This window comes from Sciurus carolinensis, chromosome 7 (genome assembly GCF_902686445.1).
Source record: "Sciurus carolinensis chromosome 7, mSciCar1.2, whole genome shotgun sequence".
Lineage (NCBI taxonomy): Eukaryota > Metazoa > Chordata > Mammalia > Rodentia > Sciuridae > Sciurus > Sciurus carolinensis.
The window spans coordinates 140,666,254-140,680,604 of NC_062219.1; the positions used below are offsets into that span (position 1 = coordinate 140,666,254).

A 14,351-nucleotide genomic window follows, 5' to 3' on the forward strand; every position below is an offset into this window, starting at 1 on the left:
GGCACATCATAGCCTATGTGATTCCTGCTTAACAGTCTAGGCCAGGAGTACTGCAAGACAGATGCAAGACAATAAATGAACGCACCCAGGCACAATGTCACATGCCTGCGATCCCAGTGGTTCTGGAGAATAAGGCAGGAGGATCACAAGTTCAAAGTCAGCCTCAGCAATTTAGCAAGACCCTGATCAACTTAGCAAGACCATGTTTCAAAGTAAAAAATTCCAAAAGACCTGGGGATGTAATTCAGTGTTGAGAGCCCCTGAGTTCAATCCCCAGTACTCTGCACTCCACCTAAAAAAAAGAAAAAGAAAAAGAAGTTAACAACAAATGAGCTCCAATAAGGACAAAAGCAGGGACTTTGTTACTCTTGCTGTAAGTTATCAGCCATACTCCAGTCATATCCAAATGAGAAGGAAATCTCTGAAATCTCAGCCCTAGAGAATGTATTAATTTTGATTTATAGTCATGTTAAAAAGGCATTAGTTTCCATTACAAGCAAAAATTAAAGTATAAAATAATTTGTATATTTCTTAAAATGAGATGAAAATAGAGTTTCTTAAAATAAGATAAAAATCATTTGAATGGGATGTTAATATTGAAATATGTTCCCTCAGTTTTGATGTAGGTGACAATGTGAGAGATGTCAGATGCCAAAGGGAACGTGAGGTAAAACATACCTGTCATCGGTAAGTTCTATTTGGTTTTCTCTCCAAACTAGAAGTCATGTTTAATATTCACTTTCTCTTTCCTTATGTGTGAGACACTGGAGGCTCCAGTCCACATTATAAAATATTCTCTGGAATGTTCTTTGAGCCCTTTGCAAGTATCATTTCTGGTTCTATGAGAGATCCTATGTGTGAGCTAGCTCAGATTCAAAAATTTTCAAAGAGAATTTTTTTCCTTCTCAATTTACAGCCAAGGCAAGCTAGAATCTTGGTTATCTATCAACAATAGGAAGATTTATTATTTCTTCTTATTATTAGGACGGTAGGTCACCAGGGGTGTGTCCTGGAAGGGTTCATATTATTTGCAGCCCCTTCCTTTTTTTCTTTCTCTGCTTCTTGGTTGCTACGAGGATAGCTGCTTCTCTCCACAATGCCCTTCCTCCATGTTTTGCCTCACCTTTGGACCACAGCAATGGAGTCAGCCCTCCATAGACAAACCTGAGCCAAAATAAACTTTCCTCCTCTAACTTGTCCTTGGTAGGTTTTTGGTCACAGGAATGCAAAGCTGACTAGCACACTTCAGTGTCCTTTAGTCTCTCACAATGTTGTCCTCCCAGATTCATACTGGAGGGTCTATAAGGTGACTTCACACCAGAATCAAGTCTAGCTCACCTCCACTATCTCCTCAGTCCCAGGAGATTCACTTTACGCTTTTGGAGATGAGTGCACTTATTTAAAAGGGCTATGAATTTTAAGATCATAAATCAAACTATGTTCTAAACGTTATTTCTTTAGTTATAGCAGAGATAAGTTTCAAATCTACAACAAAGCAACAAGAGTGTTCATGTCACTCAGGTCTGAGTCTGAATTCCCTCTCTGTTCTTACATAAATAGCCTTCCACAAAACATTTAAACTCTATAGTCTCAGTCTATTTATCAACATTATTAAATGTTAAATATTATTTGTAAGAAGATACTTAAGAATATTAATAAGTTGCATAATTTAATTGTTCTCAATAAAATATTAATTGACAAAATGCATGATAATTTGCATTTAAGTAATATTACTAAAGCAATAACTCTAGGTGTAGAGATTACTTAGCATAATAAAAATGTATGAAAATGTCTAGCCCAATGCATAGAAAATAATTGGAATGAAAATACCTAATGTTAGAGAAAAACAGCAAGAGTCCCAAGCATAGCAAGAATTTTGATTAAGGAAAACAAATACATGCATAGCAAGAATTTTGATTACGGAAAACAAATATTTTTACTAGGGTCTAGTGAACATTATAATGATAACAAAAGTTTGAATCTTAAAAATCAATTGACTATCAAGAGCATAAAATTTCATTTTTCAGTTCACTTTGTTTAATAAGACAGACTCTAAATGATTTTGAAATTTCTAGGCTTGGAACTTCACTGTTACAGTACCTGCAGGTTTGATTACACGTGGCTGCTGCCATTTTGAGACAACAGCCAGGCCCCGTAGGACCCCTGGCCAGACTGACTGAGCCTCATCTCCAGGATACCTCAGCCCGACTGATCACTCCCTGTCTCTGGGGCCCTCACATCGATTGCTCCCTGCCACCAGGACCCCCAGACCAACTGACTGTGCCCTATCACCAGGACCCCAGGCAGACTGATTGCAACCGGCCTCCAGGATCCCGCAACCATACCAGACACGCGGGACCTCCAGGACCCCTGCCTGACCAACCGCACCCCACCTCCAGGACTTCCAGCAGACCACGTCCACACCCCAAGCTGCAGCTCCCCATTTGCCAACACATTTCGAAGCCAGAGCGGCCATCTTGGATGATCCTGGAAGCCGGAGCTCTGAGCTTTAGGTGGGGCAAATCCCATCCTGAGATGCCTGCTAGAGACCTGAAGCTCATTGTCAGGTACCTCTCAAGCATCAGGCTACTGAACACTGGGAGGTTTCATTACTATATGACTGTTATACTGTAGATTTTCTTTTTTCTCCTTATTGAAAAAATTTAAGTTTTTATTTCTTTACTTTTCTTGCTCTCTTTTCCTTTTGTTTACCTGCTCCCTCAGAGTCTCTCTCCCTTTTTTGCATGCTAACATACAATTTCTTTTGATTACACTCTCACCCTTTCGATTATCTAGAACTTCTGTATATTCTTTTCTTATCCCATTAACAGCCACATTCTACATCCCTCTGCATCCTCTTTGTCCTCCATTAGAAACTGCATATCTTATTGCAAACCTGTTTGTTTTACTGAAGATAATATTTGAACTCACTCTGTTAATTATGACAATTTTGTTATGGTCCTCATAGGAGCTATTTGGTCTAGGATTGCATAGTGTCTGAATTGGCCACTGCTAATATTGATCTCCCCTTAAAGAAAGGGTTTTAGAAACCTATAGGACCACTATAAGCCTAGAGGGGGAAATCTGCAATACCCCAGATCTGCACTGCCAGAGGGGAAGATACATGAGCAACATGAAAAACAAGGGAAGAAAATGATCCAAACAAATCTAGATTCTATATTAATAGAATCCAATGACCGTATGTTAGAAGAAATGTCAGAAAAGGACTTCAGGTTATACATGATTAAGATGGTTCACCAAGCAAAGGATGAGATAAGAGAGCAAATGCAGGCAATGAATGATAATACCAATAAGCTGAAAGAGCACCTGCAGGAAGCAAAAGATCATTTCAACAAAGAGATAGAGATTCTCAAAATAAAACCAAATGAAAATCCTTGAAATGAAGGAAACAATAAACCAAATTAAAAACTCAATGGAAAGCATCACCAAAAGACTAGACCACTTGGAAGACAAAACCTCAGAAAATGAAGACAAAATATTTAATCTTGAAAATAAAGTTGCCCAAACAGAGAAGATGGTAAGAAGTCATGAACAGAATCTCCAAGAACTATGGGACATCATGAAAAGACCAAATTTAAGAATTATTGGGATTGAGGAAGGCACAGAGATACAAATCAAAGGAATGAACAACCTATTCAATGAAATAATATCAGAAAATTTCCCAAATCTGAAGAATGAAATGAAAAATCAAATACAAGAGGCTTACGGAACACCATATGCACAAAATCACAACAGATCCACACTAAAGCACATTATAATGAAAATGCCTAACATTCAAAATAAAGATAGGATTTTGAAGGCCATGAGAGAAAAGCATCAGATTACATATAGGGGAAGACCAATACGGATTGCAGCCGACTTCTCAACCCAGACTCTAAAAGCTAGAAGGGCCTGGACCAACATATTTCAAGCTCTGAAAGAACATGGTTGCCAACCAAGAATCCTATACCCAGCAAAACTAACCTTCAGATATGAAGATGAAATAAAATCCTTCCATGATAAACAAAAGTTAAAAGAATTTACAAATAGAAAGCCTGCACTACAGAATGTTCTCAGCAAAATATTCCATGAGGAGGAAATGAAAAACGACAATGTAGGTCAGCAAAGGGAGGAACTACCTTAGAGAAAAACCATTCAAAGGAGAAACCAAGTCAATTTAAAAACCAAAAATAAGCCAAATGACTGGGAATACAAATCATATCTCAATAATAACCCTGAATGTTAATGGCCTAAACTCATCAATGAAAAGACATAGACTGGCAGAATGGATTAAAAAGAAAGACCCAACAATATGCTGCTTGCAAGAGACTCATCTCATAGAAAAAGACATCCACAGACTAAAGGTGAAAGGATGGGAAAAAATCTACCACGCACATGGACTCAGTAAAAAAGTGGGGGTTTCCATCCTTATATCAGATAAAGTGGACTTCAAGCCAAAGTTAGTCAGAAGGGATAAAGAAGGACATTTCATACTGCTTAAGGGAACCATAAATCAGGAAGACATAATGATAGTAAATATTTATGCCCCAAACAATGGTGCATCCCTGTACATCAAACAAATCCTTCTCAATTTTAGGAATCACATAGACCACAACACAATAATTCTGGGTGACTTTAATGCACCGCTGTCACCATTAGATAGATCTTCCAAACAAAAACCAAGCAAAGAAACCATAGAACTCAATAACACAATCAATAACCTAGACTTAATAGACATATATAGAATATTCCATCCATCAATGAGCGGATTCACTTTCTTCTCAGCAGCCCATGGAACCTTCTCGAAATAGACCATATGTTATGCCACAAAGCAGCCCTTAGGAAATGCAAAAAAAATAGAGATACTTCCTTATGTTCTATCAGATCATAATGAACTGAGAGTAGAAATCAATGACAAAATTAAAAACAGAAATTACTCCAACACCTGGAGACTAGATAATATACTATTGAATGAAACATGGATAACAGAAAATATCAGGGAGGAGATAAAAAATTCTTAGAGGTCAATGAGAATGACTATACAACATATCAAAATCTCTGGGACACTATGAAAATGGTACTAAGAGGAAAATTCATTGCATGGAGCACATTCCAGAAAAGAATGAAAAATCAACTAAATGACCTAACATTACAGCTCAAAGCCCTAGAAAAAGAAGAACAGAATAACAGTAAACGTAGTAGAAGACAGGAAATAATTAAAATCAGAGCTGAAATCAATGAAATTGAAACAAAAGAAACAATCCAAAAAATTGACAAAACAAAAAGTTGGTTCTTTGAGAAAGTAAACAAAATAGACAAACCCTTAGCCACACTAGTAAAGAGAAGGAGAGAGAAAACTCAAATTACTAAAATTCGTGATGAAAAAGGAAATATCACGACAGACACCACTGAGATATATAACATAATGAGAAGCTACTTTGAAAATCTATATTCCAAAAAAATTGAAACTACCGAAGACATTGACAAATTTCTAGAGACATATGCTCCTCCCAAACTGAACCAGGAGGACATACACAATTTAAACAGATCAATATCAAGCAATGAAATAGAAGAAGCCATTAAAAACCTACCATCCAAGAAAAGCCCAGGACCAGACGGATTCTCAGCTGAGTTCTATAAGACCTTCAAAGAAGATCTCATTCGAATACTTCTCAAAGTATTCTAGGAAATAGAAAAAGAGGGTACTCTACCAAACTCATTCTATGAAGTTAATATCACCCTCATACCCAAACCAGGAAAAGACACATCAAGGAAAGAAAATTTTAGACCAATATCCTTGGTGAATATAGATGCAAAGATCCTTAACAAAATATTGGCAAACCGTATCCAAAAACGTATTAAGAAAATCGTGCACTATGATCAAGTGGGGTTCATCCCTGGAATGCAAGGATGGTTCAACATTCATATATCAATAACCATAATCCATCATGTCAATAGACTTAAGGATAAGAATCATATGGTTATTTCAATTGGCGCAGAAAAAGCGTTTGACAAATTACAACACCCCTTCATGCTCAAAACACTAGAAAAAATAGGGATAGTAGGAACATACCCAAACAGTGTAAAGGTTATTTATGCTAAGCCTATGGCCAACATCATTCTTAATGGAGAAAAACTAAAACCATTCCCTTTAAAAATGGGAATAAGACAGGGATGTCCTCTTTCACCACTTCTATTCAACATTGTCCTCAAAACTCTAGCCAGAGCAATTAGGCAGACTAAAGAAATTAAAGGGATACGAATAGGAAAAGAGGAACTTAAGCTGTCACTATTTGCTGTTGACATGATTCTGTATTTAGAGGATCCAAAAAACTCCTCCAGAAAACTTCTAGACCTCATCAATGAATTCAGCAAAATAGCAGGCTATAAAATCAACACGCATAAATCTAAAGCATTTTTATACACAAGTGATGAAACAGTTGAAAGGGAAATGAGGAAAACAACTCCATTTGCAATAGCCTCAAAAAAAAAAAAAAATACTTGGGCATCAATCTAACCAAAGAGGTGAAAGATCTCTACAATGAAAACTACAAAACATTGAAGAAAGAAATTGAGGAAGAACTTAGAAGATGGAAAGATCTCCCATGTTCTTGGATAGGCAGAATTAATATTGTCAAAATGGCCATACTACCAAAAGTGCTATACAGATTCAATGCAATTCCAATTAAAATCCCAATGATGTACCTTACAGAAATAGAGCAAGCAATCATGAAATTCATCTGAAGAATAAGAAACCCAGAATAGCTAAAGCAATCCTTAGCAGGAAGAAAGAAACAGGGGGTATTGCAATACCAGAACTTCAACCATATTACAAAGCAATAGTAACAAAAACGGCATGGTATTGGCACCAAAATATACAGGTAGATCAATGGTACAGAATAGAGGACACAGACACAAACCCAAATGAATACAATTTTCTCATACTAGACAAAGGGGCCAAAAATATGCAATGGAGAAAAGATAGCCTCTTCAACAAATGGTGCTGGGAAAACTGGAAATCCATATGTGACAGAATGAAAATAAACCCCTATCTCTCACCCTGTACATAAATCAACTCACAATGGATCAAGGACCTTGAAATCAGACCAGAGACCCTGCATCTCACCCTGTACAAAAATCAACTCACAATGGATCAAGGACCTTCAAATCAGACCAGAGACCCTGCATCTTATAGAAGAAAAAGTAGGTCCAAATCTTCAACTTGTTGACTTAGGATCAGACTTCCTTACAGGATCCCATAGCACAAGAAATAAAAGCAAGAATCAACAACTGGGATAGATTCAAACTAAATAGCTTTCTCTCAGCAAAGGAAACTATCAGCAATGCTAAGAGAGAGCCTACAGAGTGGGAGAATATCTTTGCCACTCATACTTCAGATAGAGCACTAATTTCCAGAATATATAGGGAACTCAAAAAACTCTACACCAAGAATACAAATAACCCAATCAACAAATGGGCTAAGGATATGAACAGATGCATCACAGAAGAAGATATATAAGCAATCAACAAACATATGAAAAAATGTTCACCATCTTTAGTAATAAGAGAAATACAAATCAAAACTACCCTAAGATTCCGTCTCACCCCAATTAGAATGGCAATTATCAAGAATAAAAGCAACAATAGGTGTTGGAGAGAATGTGGGGTAAAAGGTACACTCATACATTGCTGGTGGGGATGCAAATTAGTGCAGCCACTCTGGAAAGCAGTGTGGAGATTCCTTAGAAAACTTGGAATGGACCCGCCATTTGACCCAGCTATCCCACTCCTCAGCCTATACCCAAGGACTTAAAATCAGCATACTACAGAGATACAGCCACATCAATGTTCATAGAATTCTGCTCAATTCACAATAGCCAGACTGTGGAACCAACCTAGATGTCCTTCAGTGATGAATGGATAAAGAAACTGTGGTATATATATATACAATGGAATATTACTCAACTATAAAGAATAATAAAATTATGGCATTTGCGGTAAATGGATGAAATTGGAGAATATCATGCTAAGTGAGATAAACCAATCTCAAAAAACCAAAGGAAGAATGATCTCACTGATAAGCGGATGATGACACATAATGGGGGGTGGGAGGGGGGCAAGAATAGAGGAAGAAGGGACTGTATAGAGGGAAAAGAGGGGTGGGAGGGTTGGGGGGAAGGAAAAAATAACAGAATGAATCAAACATCATTACCCAATGTAAATGTATGATTACGCAAATGGTATGCTGCTACTCCATGTACAAACAGAAACAACATGTATCCCATTTGTTTACAATAAAAATAAACTAAAATTTAAAAAAAAGAAATTTCTAATTCAAAACCACCACAGGATTTCCTGGTGTCAGTATCTCCACTACAAAACCTACCTGTACATACCCATTTCAATCCAAAGGACCTGAAGGATCTTGTTTTGTATGTTCCATTACAAATCTGTCTGGTATTTAAGTTCATGTTCTCTTGAGTGAATTACATGACCTCTGGGATAAATTTGCTGTTAAGGCATTCTTCCATCCAGATAGTTCTAAGCCCTTGTACTTTAAATTCATTTCATTTCTCTTTTATTTCTTTTTTTTTTTTTTTTGAGCTCCTAGCTTCCACCTTGAAAGAAGAAAAGAGAGAGAACATTTCATAGATGTTCACACTATCATTAAATCATATAATTTCTCATTACTACTAAAATTTCCAATTTATCTGCCTTTTATCAAAGGGGCTATTTCCCAGTTCTTTCATCATTTTTATACTGCTTTAGGATTTGTTCCAAGTTTTTAATATGTATATATGTGCATAGAAATATGTCAATATACACAGTAATATATGTGTGTAATATATATATTATATATATATATAAAACTCTGAAGTTAAATTCTGTGTACATTTCTTAACATCTAGGTCTAGTCCTGTTTAATATGCTAATAGTACTTGTTAAACAAGAGTGAATTATGTTGTACAATCAGACTAGTATAATATTATCAACATTTAGTTTTACCAACTATGTTGTTATATTTGGGGGTATTGGGGATATTTAACTTTCCATCAACACAGAAAGAAAGTAAAAGTAGAAGAAAACAACAGTGTATTCAAAACTGAAAACATTAAGTTGAGAAAAATATTCTTAAAGAACAGATACATACTACAAGAGGTCAGCCCTAATACTGTCTGTATTGAGAATATAGACAGTAACTCTAAATTTGCCGTCTGAATAGAAATAATTTCTCATCAAAATAGGTAGAAATCTATTCTTTTTTCCATAGGTGAGGTAAGATGCTCAGCATTTTCTTTTCTTTTTTTTTTTTTTCTTTTTTCTCTTTTGGTTGGTTGGTTTGTTTTTGTTGGTTTCTTTTCTTTTCTTTTTTAATCTGTGTGGTAGTGGAGGTTGTTAACTGTCCCAGATTTCTTGTTCTACAGTTTTACATCCTTCCTTTGGTACTAAAGCTCTGTATTCAGTTGGGGAGGTGGAGAATCAGAGTAAAGACTTTATTTGTCAGAAGCAGTAGCAGCAGCAATAAATAGTTGGTTAACTAAGTTGTAGACCATGGAACATGTTAAACGCATGCCTTTGTCACCTTTAACCAGTGTAATGCAGAGAGGGGGATGAGAGCCAACCCTGAGAACAACAGAGTGCAGAATAAAAGGAGCCTGCATCCCCAGCACCCTTAAACAGCCCTGCTAGGCATGGCTGGCTTGCTTTTGGACTGTTGCATGAATACATTTCTATTTTTGCATAAGCCACTGTAGAATCTTCTTTAGAGCACATGAATATCACTTTTAATTAATACACTGTAACAAAGCTACAAAATCACCTTTGTCTCACATTAAAAATTATTTATTTTTAAATTTATTTTTGGCTTGAAAGGGACTTTGAACAGGACTAAAATTAGCTAAAGGGAGCACTCATAATTACTCATTGCTTTGTGGAATTTGGTACAAAGGCTTTATAACACACTTGAAATCTAGACTATTTGATGAAAGCATGCAGAATTGCATAATAAGTAGTTTTATTTTTATCTTAAAATCCATGTATTTAAGCCGGCCATGTTCAAGATAAAATATGCCATGTGAAGATGTTGAAAACACTTATTTTAAAGTTCCACAAAACAGATGAAAAATGGAAAACAATTACCAACAGCTTTTAAAAATAACAATTTAAAGTCATAAAGCAGCCTTTTTTGTGAAGAGAGAAAACTAGCTGTTTTACAGAAGAGGGCAAGAGAGGGCTTCAGTTTGCTATTCAAATGTCATTCTTGTCGACTTTGTAATAATAAATGTATTAAGTTCTATTGAGTCTTCACATGATTCACAAAAAAACTAGTAAAATTATTTATTCTGAGAAAATTGAAAGTCCTGAAACCACCTGTGATTATAGGTGTTTGTTTTATTGCAGTTTTCTTTTGATACATGAAAAACTTATTTATAAAATGGAAGCACTGGAATCTCCTGCACTTTGGCTGAAGAAATATAACACTCTGCTTACAGAGTGAAAGGACAGAGGTAAGTCAATAACACACATGGTACTTCTTTCAGTTTAGTGGTTTAAGGTTTCATTAAAATTAGTAAAAGAAGCAGTTCATTCAGAATGTGTTCAGATAGTTTTCTTACTATTTCAAGTTTCCCTTGTTATTAATTTTATTAATTTCTGTACTTGCAAAGCAGTAGTACAAAAGAACCTTCAAAATTCACATGCTACACAAAACCCATACAACTCTCATTCCTAAAGCAATTTTATGTTTTTGTGTCCAGTGAACCTAATTGCAGCTTATGAAATAACTGTGTAATGGTACTGATTTATTTTCTGACAAAAATTGGTACTTTTCAGGACTGGGAGTACAGCTCTGTGGTGGAACAATTTCCTAGCATGTGTAAAGCCCAGCATTTGATTCTCAGCACTGCAAATAAAAGAAAACAAAATTAATAAAAATAAATCAAAATGACAATTTTTAATCTAGTATGTATCATCTACTTTCAACTGTGCTTAGACTGCTCAGATTTCTATTTCACAGACGTAGCATCTCAAAACTTTAAGTTTTAAATTTGATTAAATTAAAGTTGATTAAATTAACAACCAATGAGTCCAGGAAAATAGTTAACTGTATAATATTTTAATAATTCTAAAGCAATTTCATACACAAATGGATTCCAAGGCATTGTCTATAAATTAACTTAGGAGGAGAGCAAGTTCTTTTTTTTTTTTTTTCTAGTAATTTTCATACCAAAAGACAATCAATAGAACATAGGCATTCATAGAGAGGACTTGGGGATCAAATAAGTGATAAGCAGGCCACCAAATGGAGTGAGGTCATCAAGAATGGGTTTTCCCCAGCAAGTTGATTGGCACACCAGATGAATGACTTCTCACTGGAGAGCACCTAGTTCAACTTAGCAGTGACTATTCCTCTCTGTCTTGTGCAACTCATTCCTGGTCTCCATCCTCCCACCCCCACCACACACACATTTTGAGTTCCAGTTGTGTGTCAAGCTCTATATCAATAACTAGGGAAAAGTAAGAAGCCCTACCTTCAATGATGTAAAGTGAGATGATGGTAAGAGGATGGAAGGTTACAGAGTGTTGGGAAGAGCTGGATACCCTTTCCTCATACTCAGTTTCCTTGCATGTCTCCTAGGATCCTGACATCACCAGAAAACTCTTCTATTAGCACTTGGCTCTGATGTTATTCCCATAATAGCTAATAATTATACCTATTATTGACTGAATGCTTATTATACGACAGGCACTGACTCATTAAATCATTATAAGAATTTTAAGAGATAGCCACTATTATCCCCATTTTTCAGATGAAGTAACAAAGAACATGGAGGTGAAGTAAATTGCTTAGTAAAACTCAGGTAGTTAAGTGGGGGATCCATGTTTGCTTTTAGGAAGTCTGGTTCAGTACTTCCTCTCTTAACTACTACATTCTTCTCCACCATGACCTTAAATTTAGGTCATGAGAAGAATCTACTTTTTCTTTGCTTGTTTCCTTATGAGGGTGACCTTCAGTGCTTATATTTCTCAGCTTTAAATTTAATATCACAGGTGAAAAAATAGCTTCAGATGTTGAAGCAGTTAAACAGTATTTGTATATTGTCCCATACTTTATTATTTTTCTTTGCCAACAGAGAAACAAAGTCTTAAGACCTTCTATATTGCCTTATTAAACATTTCATTTGCAAGTTGTAAAATTTCTAAGTTGTAATTATCACTACAAATTGATATATATTTTTTTTCTTCTATCACTGGGGACTAGTGTGCCCCAGCTCAGCAAGAATAGGTTAAGCCAAATAAAAAAGGCACCTGATGCCTATAAGATTCAATCTCAGAGAGATTATAGAGAACTGCACTTCTATGACTAATAGATATGTTGTGAATGCCTGCTTCACATCACTGGCCCACTGGTTGACTAGGTCTGACCTGGTCAGTGAATCTTCTCTTTTCATAGCCTTTGCTTCTTTTAACTGTTCTCTGTTATTTCCGCCTTCTTTGCATGTTATCTTTTTAAATTCCTAATGAGCTTTTGGCAATGAGAACTTGACCTTTGAATTTCTTAAAGGTGTACTATATTCAGTGATACTATCACTTCATTTCCATTCCTTTTAAAATTGTGAGTTATGTAGTCTGAGAGTTCCAATTGTAGACTAAGTAGAAACATAGGATATTATGTAACATACTTCTCTTTTTCCATGCATATTTGAGGTCTCAAGGCATAAAGTAGAATAACATCAAGAGCGAACCCTAATATAAACTATAGACTCTGATAATAACGCATCAATGTAGATTCATCAATTATAACCAATGTATCCTTCCAGTGGGAGATGTTGTCAAGGAGGTAGATAGAGCTTGTGCAGTAAGGAATATGTAGAAACTCTCCACACTTTCCTTTCAATTTTGTTTCTACCTAAAAAATGAAGATTTTTGCTTGAAAACATAAAGTTTATTTTTTTAAGAATGATGTAAAGAAAATTTCTTTTTCTCATGCTTATATTTAACAAAGAACACCTGTTTGATGAGATGTGTGTGTGGAGGGTGTTCCAACACTGAACAGATTTCGAACAATTCTGCCAGGTGTCCTACAATTTAATTGATACTATTTTCCTGGAGATAAGCATCAGATTCCACAAGTTAAGGACTAAATTCCACAAGACTGCTTTTCTATTCCAGATGTCAATCACAAGTAGTAGGTTCATGGCTACCCACAACTTCTGTCCAACATGTCAACAACATCAAAAGTTCTCATGACCTGTTTCTTGAACTCAAGTGTGTTAAAATGGCTAACAGAATTCAAATATATACTTTCATTCACTTATTGATGATAAAAGGCTACAACTCAGGAACAGCCATATGGAAGAGATTCACAGAGCAAAATATGAGAGAAGGAACTTAGAGCTTTCCTCTTGCAGGTAGCATTCTCCAAGTGTTCAGAAACATGGAAGCTCTCCAAACTCTGTCCTTCTGAACTTTTATAGAGGCTTCACAAAACAGACATTTTTGGTTGAACCATAACTATTGGTAGTCAGTGAAACTTTCACCTTCTTCCCTCTCTGGAGATGGAGATGAAAGTTCAAAACCTCTGATCATATTGTCTATTCCTCTAGCAACTAGTCTCCACTTTAGGACTTTCCAAAAGTTAATACATTAGCATAAACCCAGTGGTGGATGGAAGGGGCTTGCTATGAATAACCCAAGACTTTCCCTTCATATTTATTGCTTTTACCCTTTAACAAATTCTAAGTATTTTAGATCTACACCAGGAATGAGTATGAAGACTAAGCATACATTTCTTGTTATAAATCACAATATCACAGGAACCACATTTTAAAAAAGAACTGAAAACCATAGCATGGAACTCAAGCTAATTGTGTTGCTGTATTGAGGGGATTTGCCAATAGAAGTAGTGAAGACTCTTAGAGTTTATCAATTACATACAAACCCGAAGACAGGCATTAGGCCTTTCCAGATGGAAATTTAGACTTGGATATACCTTGCAACACACTGAATTTCGACATTCTCTAAAGAGTATTCTCTCAGCAAAGATATAGTCATAAGGAACACTATTTCAGCCTGGTCTCTGGGTAGAAATAAATAATATAAGAATTTAGACACATGGGCACACCTTCAGAGGAATCCAGAGTTGAAATGTATAATGTCCTCATGAGTGAAGACCACCCCCCAAAAAAACTCTAAGGTGGTAGTTATTTTAGGGTCTGCCGTAAGCACTTATAGTAGTTGTGTGATTACTGGCTGAAACCAATGTCAATTTTCATAGAATGGATGGCGTGCCATGTGTTTCAAGGAAACAGATAAGACTCTGCCAAAAATGAGCTCACAATGCACGATGA

At 35.9% G+C, this 14,351-nt stretch overlaps 1 long non-coding RNA gene across 2 annotated transcripts in view; it reads right to left on the reverse strand.

The window, feature by feature from the left end:
• Positions 1-237: 237 nt before the first annotated feature.
• Positions 238-14,351, reverse strand: part of LOC124989063 (uncharacterized) — a 40,536-nt gene continuing 26,422 nt past the window's right edge. For both annotated transcript variants that reach the window (XR_007109552.1, XR_007109551.1), the window contains exons 4-5: positions 8,387-8,618; positions 238-292 (exon numbers count right to left, since the gene is read on the reverse strand). This is a non-coding gene — a long non-coding RNA (uncharacterized LOC124989063). The remainder of the gene's footprint in view (positions 293-8,386; positions 8,619-14,351) is intronic.